Below are 9,234 nucleotides of genomic sequence, written 5' to 3' on the forward strand. Positions count from 1 at the left end.
AATATGATATAATTATTATTTAATGTTTAATTTTTTAGATATTTTATAACATTTTGAATTAAGATAAGGATAAAATAGTATTTCAACTTTTACTTTTATGATTTCCCACTAATGTTTAATTGCTTAGATATTTTATAACATTTTGAATTAAGATAAGGATAAAATAGTATTTCAACTTTTACTTTTATGATTTCCCACTTTTAGTATAATATATTTCTATCTCTACTAGCTTTAGTCGTAAAGCTATTTGTTTATGACTTTCTACTAAATTATTTAATAAATCTATAGCTTCTTTTAAGCTCATTTTATTCTGAGAAATAATAATCCGATGTATCAAGATATACTATTTCTTCGCAATCATATAGTGAGAATTCAAATTCTTCTCTATATTTTCATCAATGGTGAATTGTAGGATTATTTCCTTTAAATCTCTATTTAAATTAATTATCTTTAGTACAGTTACTAAGGTTTTTTCGTCTAGATACCATATTGGTTTTATCATATTTTAAATTTATTTTCATGGCTTTGATACCATTAGGTTTCGGCTATCATACTGTTGTAGACAGGGTGTGCGGAATTTAGAATGCATGATTATGCAGTGTATAAGACATTTCTATCTAAAATTAATTTTGCAGATTTTTCATATTCTTGTGGAATTTATGCTTGCTGAATTTCTACTTCAACGATCCTTGTTATTTCAGCACATTCTTGATCTATTTCAATCATCCCTTTATTTTTGTATATGCCTCTATAATTGGAGTTTGTAACTGTATATAGAGCCTGATAATAAATGATCATGATATGATTACCTGGTTTAAATATGTCTTTTCTTTTGACCTGGAAGTGTAAGCTTAAAGCGTCATTAAAATCTGCATCTTTAAGTGAAATACAGTATTTTGGGTAATATGTAAACAAGAGTTTGGTATGGGCCAAGTTGCCTTCAACTATACCAAGATTTCCTTCTCTTGCATTTATAAATCTTTCATCCGAAATGTTGATTACAATAGGGCAATTTATACCTTCTTTAAAAGTCGATTTGACTAGGATTTGAATACCTCCTAGATGACATAATTCATTTTTCTTCTTTGTTTTTCCGGAATTTTCTAGGAAATACAAAAAAGAAAATAAAGAATGAGATACTTTTGGACAAATAATATCCTTTCTTAACAACAGGCTTGGATAACTTTGTATGGAACACAACATACAGAGAAAAGCCAAAAGAATTAATACCCAAATTTATTGTTTGGATACAATTGCAGCAACCCAATGGGAATGTAATGATAGATCCTACAAAAAGAGAAAGAAGCTTAAGAAAAGTTTAATTAAAAGAAAATATATCAAAACAAAACTATATACCTAAAAAGCGGTACTATAGAAAGAAAAATAACTTTAAAAGAACAAACCCATATATATATATATAAACTATAAAAGTAAAAGTTGAAATACTATTTTATCCTTACCTTAATTTAAAATGTTATAAAATATCTAAGCAATTAAACATTAAATAATAATTTTATCATATTATATTAAATATGGTATAATTATTATTTATATCATAAATAATATGATATAAATATGGCTTCCCACTTTTAGTATAATATATATTTAATTTAAGATCACGAAATTCAAAAATTTCAATTTTTAAACATCATGCTAGTCAAACTAAACGAATTGAAAAAGAGCGAGTAGTTGAAAACTAATTGGTGGTGAATTGAGAAGAGAATACATAAAACCCAATCATCGAACGAGTTACGAGCTAATTAACTCTCAGTTCTAACATCTAACCAACCTCATCATTCCCAATTAGTTATGGGTGTGGTTATGCGATGAACTAATTAACACATTCCTTAAGTTATAAATCAGTGTATTATTATTTTCGTTCTACGAAAAAGTGATTATTTTACTCCCACGAGTGTGTTTGGTTATGTTTTTAATTATTGTATAACCGAATAATCAAATCGAAAAAATCAAACCAAGAAATGAAAAACCAAACCGAACCAAATTTATTTTGGTTCGGATTGGGTTACACTTCTTCAAACCCAAAAACCAAAAAACCCAAACCAAATAACAAAAAATCAAACCAAGAAATGAAAAACCAAACCGAACCAAATTTATTTTGGTTCGGATTGGGTTACACTTCTTCAAACCCAAAAACCAAAAAACCCAAACCAAATAGCACAAAATCAAACCAAAAAATCAAATGCACACCCCTAATGCCAGGTAGATCCACAAGGGATGGTAAAACCTCCCTAACTAAAAAAAATTTATTTCTCTCTTTCATGAATGAAGCAAGACCAAAGAGGAGGACTTCCACAAGTCAGTCTTCCACAGAATGAACCAAAAGGGATAACATCAAACAAGTAAAAGGAGTTAATTCAATCTGTACAAACGCGTAGTTTTCTTTGACATTTCCCAATAACCCTTCTCCTTATTAAGTTCCTTCTAACTGCGTACTTTAGTCATATTCAAGCTAACAAGTTGCATGAATATGACAACTCTCTACTTTCTATGGCTTTTCTTGATTCCCTTGTTTCAAATCTTATCAGGATATCACATTTTCTTGGTTTCCTCTCAATGTTTTCACGATCAAAAGTCGTTGTTGCTACAGTTGAAGGGCAGCCTTCAGTATGATTCTACTTTGTCAAATGAATTGGCAAAATGGAACGAGAAGACAAGTGAATGTTGCAATTGGGATGGAGTTAAATGTGATCTCTCTGGTCATGTGATTGCCTTGGAACTGGATAATCAGACTATTTCTAGTGGAATTGAGAATTCAAGTGCTCTTTTCAGTCTTCAGTATCTTGAGAGGCTAAATTTGGCTTACAACAGGTTCAGTGTTGGCATACCAGTTGGTATAGCCAACCTCACGAACTTGAAGTACCTGAATTTATCCAATGCTGGTTTTGTGGGGCAAATTCGTATGATGTTATCAAGATTAACAAAGCCAGTTACTCTAGATCTCTCAACTCTTTTCCCTTACTCTGACCAGACACTAAAACTTGAGAATTCCAATTTGAGACATTTCATTGACAACTCAACAGAGCTTAGAGAGCTTTACCTGGATGGGGTTGATCTTTCATCTCAGAGGACTGAGTGGTGTCAATCTTTATCTTCATATTTGCCTTACTTGACCGTCTTGAGTTTGCATGCTTGTCAAATTTCAGGCCCTATTGATGAATCACTTTCTAAGCTTCAGATTCTCTCTATCATCCGTCTTGACCAGAACAATCTCTCTACCACAGTTCCAGGATATTTTGCCAATTTCACAATCTTGACTACCTTGTCCCTCGACTCTTGTAATCTGCAAGGAGCTTTTCCTAAAAAGATCTTTCAGGTACAAGTTTTAGAGATTTTGGACTTTCAAATAACAAGCTGCTTAGTGGTAGTATTCCGAGTTTTCCTCGAAATGGATCTTTGAGGACGATATCACTAAGCAACACCAACTTTTTGGGTTCATTACCAGAGTCCATTTCGAACCTTCAGAACCTGTCCAGGTTAGAGCTCTCCAATTGCAATTTCACTGGACAGTACCTTCAACAATGGCAAACCTTATCAATCTTGTTCATTTGGACTTCTCTTTGAACAACTTCACTGGTTCTATCCCATATTTCCATAAATCCAAGAAACTCGCCCACTTAGACCTATCTCGTAATGGTTTAACTGGTTTCCTCTCCCCGACTCATTTTGAAGGACTCTCAGAGCTTGTCTACAGATATTTAGGGAACAACTTACTCAACGGGATCATTCCTGAATGTATCTTTGAGCTCCCCTCCTTGCAGACGCTTTTACTTAACAGCAATCAATTTGTTGGCCAAGTCAACGATTTTCACAATGCATCCTCCTCTCTGTATGTAATCGATTTGAGCAATAACCACCTGAATGGTTCAATTCCCAAGTCCATGTTTGAAATAGGGATGCTTAAGGTCCTCTCATTGTCTTCCAACTTCTTTAGTGGGACAGTTCCACCTTGACCTCATAGGGAGGCTGAGTAATCTTACAAGACTGGAGCTTTCTTACAATAACTTGACTGTTGATGCAAGTAGCATCAACTCCACCTCTTTCATATTTCCCCAGTTGAGATTATTGAAACTAGCTTCTTGTCGGTTGCAAAAGTTTCCTGATCTTAAAAGTCAGTCAAGGATGATCCACTTAGATCTTTCTGACAACCAAATACGGGGGGCAATACCAAATTGGATTTGGGGAATTGGTAGTGGAAATCTGGCTCACCTGAATCTTTCCTTCAATCAGCTGGAGTACGCAGAACAGCCATACAATGTTTCCAGCTATCTTGTAGTCTTGGACTTTCATTCCAATAAGCTAAAGGGTGACATACCAATTCCACCTTCCTGTGCTGCATATTTGGACTACTCGAGCAATAATTTCAGCAATTCCATCCTACTAGATATTGGCAATTATCTTGGTATATTTCTCTCACTTGCAAATAATCGGCTCGCAGGAAGAATTCCTGAATCTATATGCAATGCCAGCTACCTTCAAGTTCTTGATTTCTCTAACAATGCCTTGAGTGGAACAATCCCACCATGTCTACTGGAATATAGTACAAATCATGGAGTGCTGAATCTAGGTAACAATAAACTCAATGGCGTCATACCAGATTCATTTCCAATTGGTTATGCTCTACAAACTTTAGACGTCAGTGAGAATAAGTTACAAGGTAGGCTGCCAAAATCGCTTGTGAACTGCAAGTTGTTGGAGGTCCTGAATGTTGGAAATAACAAACTTGTTGATCGTTTCCCATGCATGTTGAGGAACTCAAATAGTCTGAGGGTTCTAGTTTTGCGTTCCAATCAATTCAATGGAAGTGTTCAGTGTGATGCAACCAGGAATAACTGGAAAAATCTCCAGATCATAGATATAGCTTCCAACAACTTCACTGGTGTGTTGAATGCAGAATTCTTTTCAAATTTGAAAGGAATGATGGTTGCAGATGATTACGTGGAGACAGGACGCAATCATATCCAGTACAAGTTTCTCCAACTAAGTAACTTATACTATCAGGACACAGTGATAATAACCATCAAAGGGCTAGAGTGGGAGCTTGTGAAAATTCTCAGGGTCTACACAGCTATTGATTTCTCTTCAAATAGATTTCAAGGAGTGATACCAGATACTATTGGGAATCTTAGCTCACTCTATGTTCTGAACCTATCACACAATGCCCTTGAAGGACCAATTCCAAAATTGATTGGGAAGCTACAAATGCTTGAATCACTAGACCTGTCAACAAACCACCTATCCGGGGAGATCCCATCAGAGCTTGCAAGTTTCACATTCTTAGCAGCTTTGAACTTATCGTTCAACAAATTGTTTGGCAAAATCCCATCGACTAATCAGTTTCAAACATTCTCAGCAGATTCCTTTGAAGGAAACAGTGGCCTATGCGGGCTCCCTCTCAACAACAGTTGTCAAAGCAATGGCTCAGAGTCCCTGCCTCCACCAACTTCGCTACCAGACTCAGATGATGAATGGAAGTTCATTTTCGCAGCTGTTGGATACGTAGTAGGGGCAGCAAACACCATTTCACTTCTGTGGTTTTACGAACCAGTGAAGAAATGGTTTGATAAGCATACGGAGAAATGCTTGCTTTGGTTTTCAAGAAAGTGATCCTTAAACCCATAAATGATGAGTTTATTTAATCCTTGCTTTGTTTAAATAAACACCAGGATCCAAATTCAAGTCAGTTTGTTATTTCCCTTGATGAATGTATACAATTTTCTACTATCAGAAACAGCACCCACTTTTGGATTAAATAGCTTCCCACATTGCCTGCAACACATTGATAAATTAGCTCTATGCCAACATAGTCTTCTAATTTTGTATACACAAAAAAGAGAGAAAATGAAGACGTGGCAAGTGATGTGAATCTGTCGAAGAGAAAAGCTAGAAGGCAATGAAAATGTTAGTAAATGAAGTAATGAATTATCACATCCCCTTGACAATCAAAGTAGTGGAATATGAATGACCATGTCTAATTGGGTCCAAGACTGATAAAGAGAGTATGAACTTAACACATGTCGTGATTAAATTTCTAATAACAAAAGTGAGCAGAAAATTGTGAAATATACCCATCACTAAACTATAACCAGTTGGATACCATATACAGTTTCCAAGCTACCATTTTGTAGAGTGCAACACCGCCATGTCTACTGGAATATAGTACAAATCATGGAGTTATGAATCTAGGGAACAGTAGTATTTATGGTGTTATAATTTCCAATTGGTTGTTCTCTACAAACTTTAGACCTAATTGAGGCAAAATCACTGGTTATTGGTTAATTGAGTGCAGAATGTGTACTGAATTGGAAATGAATGATGGTTGCAGATAATTACATGGAGCCGGTGTCAGCTCTACCGAGTAAACCTATCAGTGACAATAACAATGAAAAGGATGGAGGTGAAGTTTGTGCAAAATCTCAGAGTCTACACATGTATTGATTTCTCTTCAAACAGTTTTCAAAGATTATCGCAAATATTCAACAGAATTTCAGCTCGCTTAACGTTCTGAACTTGTCACACAATGACTTACAGAGACCAATTCCAAAATCAATTGGGAAGCTAAAAATGTTTGAATGATTAGACCTGTCCTGGAACAAGCTATGTGGAGAAATCACTGCAGAGCTTGAAAATATCACATACAAATTGTTTGGCTAAATTACGCCAATCAATAAACTTCTCACATATTCTCAGAAGCAAATAGGCCTATGCAGGTTTCTTCTTAAAGATTGCATAAGCAAATGACTCTGAGCTGCTGCTGCTCTCACCAAATCTTGTACTGCATTTCTGTGATTTTACGAGCACTGAAAAAATTACTCCTCTGTTCCAATATCCAATTTACGTGTACTTTCCGGTTTTTTTCGAAATTCAAACAATTTAAGTTTGATTAAACTTAAATGGTTTGAATTTCGAAATTCGAATAGTGAGTGTTTGACAAGCAAACGAGTTGCAGCTTACGCCTTGCTGGGAATTGGGATTGCATTTTTTTTCTCAAAGCCCAACATCGCAAAAGCCCAATAAGTCACGCTTCAAGTTTGGCCCTTGCCCTCAAGCTTGATATTATTAATTAAATTAAATATAAATACATTGAACCCCAGCCCCACTGTCCACTACGATTAGGGTTTTGGGTTTTCCAAAGGTTAGCAGACGTTCAATTTCTCTGTCGCCATGAGAGCTAAGGTACCATTTTTCACTATGTGAAAGCTAAATCATCCATTATTGCTTCTATGTTCGTCGCATTAACTGATAATTCAATGTTTGTATGTATAATGTCTTTTTATCGATTGAAAAATTAAAATTGTGTGATAATATTTACAGTGGAAGAAGAAGAGAATGAGGAGGTTGAAGAGGAAGCGCCGAAAGATGAGACAAAGATCCAAGTAGTCCTTTTCCTACTTTGTTCGTGTCGTTTGATTGACTTTTGTTCTAGGGTTTTGAATCTTATTTTGTCCCTAAAATTTCTCAGTTATTGATGAAAAACTTGAATTTGTTATTTCACATACATTTGGAAGTTTTTATCGGAGTTACCTCAGTTATTCGATATTTTTGGCAATCCTTAGCTACTCTATTAATTGATTTTTCTGAACTTGTGTATCCAATGTGATTTGAATTGAATCTTGTGCAAGCTTCTCTTTAGGAGTTGGCCTGTATTGAACTTAGGCTACTTGATTAAGGTCATGTTGGAGCCATCTATTGTCTGCTGTAGGAGTTCGATAAATGCTGAACTGGATTCTCTAGAGCTTTAACGGATGTTCATAGTTAATGATTGATACTAGATTCTCTAGAGCTTTAACGGATGTATTTAATTGTTAGATGATTGATGCTGGATTCTCTAGAGCTTTAACGGATGTCTTTCATTGTTAGATGATTGATACTGGAATCTCTAGAGCTTTAATGGATGTATTTCATGGTTAGATGATTGATGCTCTAGAGCTTTAACGAATGTATTTCTCGTTAGATGATGGATGCTGGCTTCTCTTGAAAGAAAGCTAAAATTATTTCATGGTACAACTTTAGGGATTGAACCTTTAGCTTTTAATAGAAGTTTTCCTTCTAGGATTATGATTAGTGGTCTTACCTTTAGAGGACATAAAATGCTTAACTTTCGCAAGTACTCTTACTAGAACCTTTAGTTGCCATCCTGGATGGTGTTTGTCTTATGTTATAGATTCTTGTTATTTATCGACCTTTCTAAAACAAGTTATTGATATAGGATAGTTTTGGTTCTCAAGTTTTGGTAGCTACTCATTAGGTGCAACAACATATCCGATATAGTTCCACAAGGTGTCTTGTCTGAAGGACGGGTACTTCAACGGGCTAACCTTGTGAATCATCCTTCTTCAAGGATGGGTACTATCTGACTGATTAAGAAGTTAAACCAGTGAAATGCTATATGATGTTTCCTACAATTGAGCAAATGATCCATTCATTAGGAACAAATTTGTTGCCTGTGTAGGAGTAAATGATGGATTTATCGACTCCATAATTGTAATGAGATCCATTATCCATACTATTTAGTATTGAAATGAAATGGACCTAAATAGACTGGAATACAACAGAGTATTTCCATGTAGCTGAGGTTGAACTAATTTGTGACTGAGATGTGGTCGATGGATTATTGAAATGAAATGAACCTACATTATACTTGCAATGTGTGAGATTTGCAAATGTGACATTACTCTGCTTTGCACATCTTGTGCAGTTGTTGAAGATCAATTGAAACGTTTTCCTTCCTAGATGTGTGGAATATTTTCTGTTGAAGTACATGTTTCTTTTTGTGAAATAATAAAATAGAGATAATATTATTATCAATACTCTCTCTTGGAAAAGTAAAGATGGATAGGGGAGTAATAATAAACACTACAAATCTCAGCTGTTGGATGGAACAATGTCACATTATTACAATTACAAACATAGGACGGGTAATATTATACATGGGAATAGAAATACATTAAAGAGTTATGAAATTTTAATATCTACGGTAAATGGAGTTCAAAGTCGGTTTTGAGGCTGAGAATTTTTTTTAGCAAAATCCTTTTAATGAAGGATGTATTTCCTTCGGTGTTTATGTATTGTGTTTGTCAAATCACAATTGCTATTTCGAAGAATAAATTTTATAATATAAAATGTGAAATCGGGCTTGAAGCTCTCACCTTACCAACAAGCCGAGAGTTGATGGCTGTTGGTCACGACTACTATCATGAGACATGATGTCATTAA

The 9,234-nt window shown here is 34.9% G+C and overlaps 1 long non-coding RNA gene and 1 pseudogene across 1 annotated transcript; both read left to right on the plus strand.

The window, feature by feature from the left end:
* Positions 1 to 2,329: 2,329 nt before the first annotated feature.
* On the plus strand, positions 2,330 to 5,829 carry LOC102605705 (receptor-like protein 12; annotated as a pseudogene).
* A 1,272-nt stretch (positions 5,830 to 7,101) lies between these two features.
* LOC107057878 (uncharacterized) lies at positions 7,102 to 7,569 on the plus strand. The gene is made up of 2 exons (XR_001471612.1): positions 7,102 to 7,194; positions 7,333 to 7,569. It is a non-coding gene; the product is annotated as an uncharacterized lncRNA (long non-coding RNA).
* The last annotated feature ends 1,665 nt before the right edge of the window (positions 7,570 to 9,234 follow it).

This window comes from Solanum tuberosum, unplaced genomic scaffold, assembly GCF_000226075.1.
Source record: "Solanum tuberosum cultivar DM 1-3 516 R44 unplaced genomic scaffold, SolTub_3.0 scf00398, whole genome shotgun sequence".
In the NCBI taxonomy this organism is placed as follows: Eukaryota; Viridiplantae; Streptophyta; class Magnoliopsida; order Solanales; family Solanaceae; genus Solanum; species Solanum tuberosum.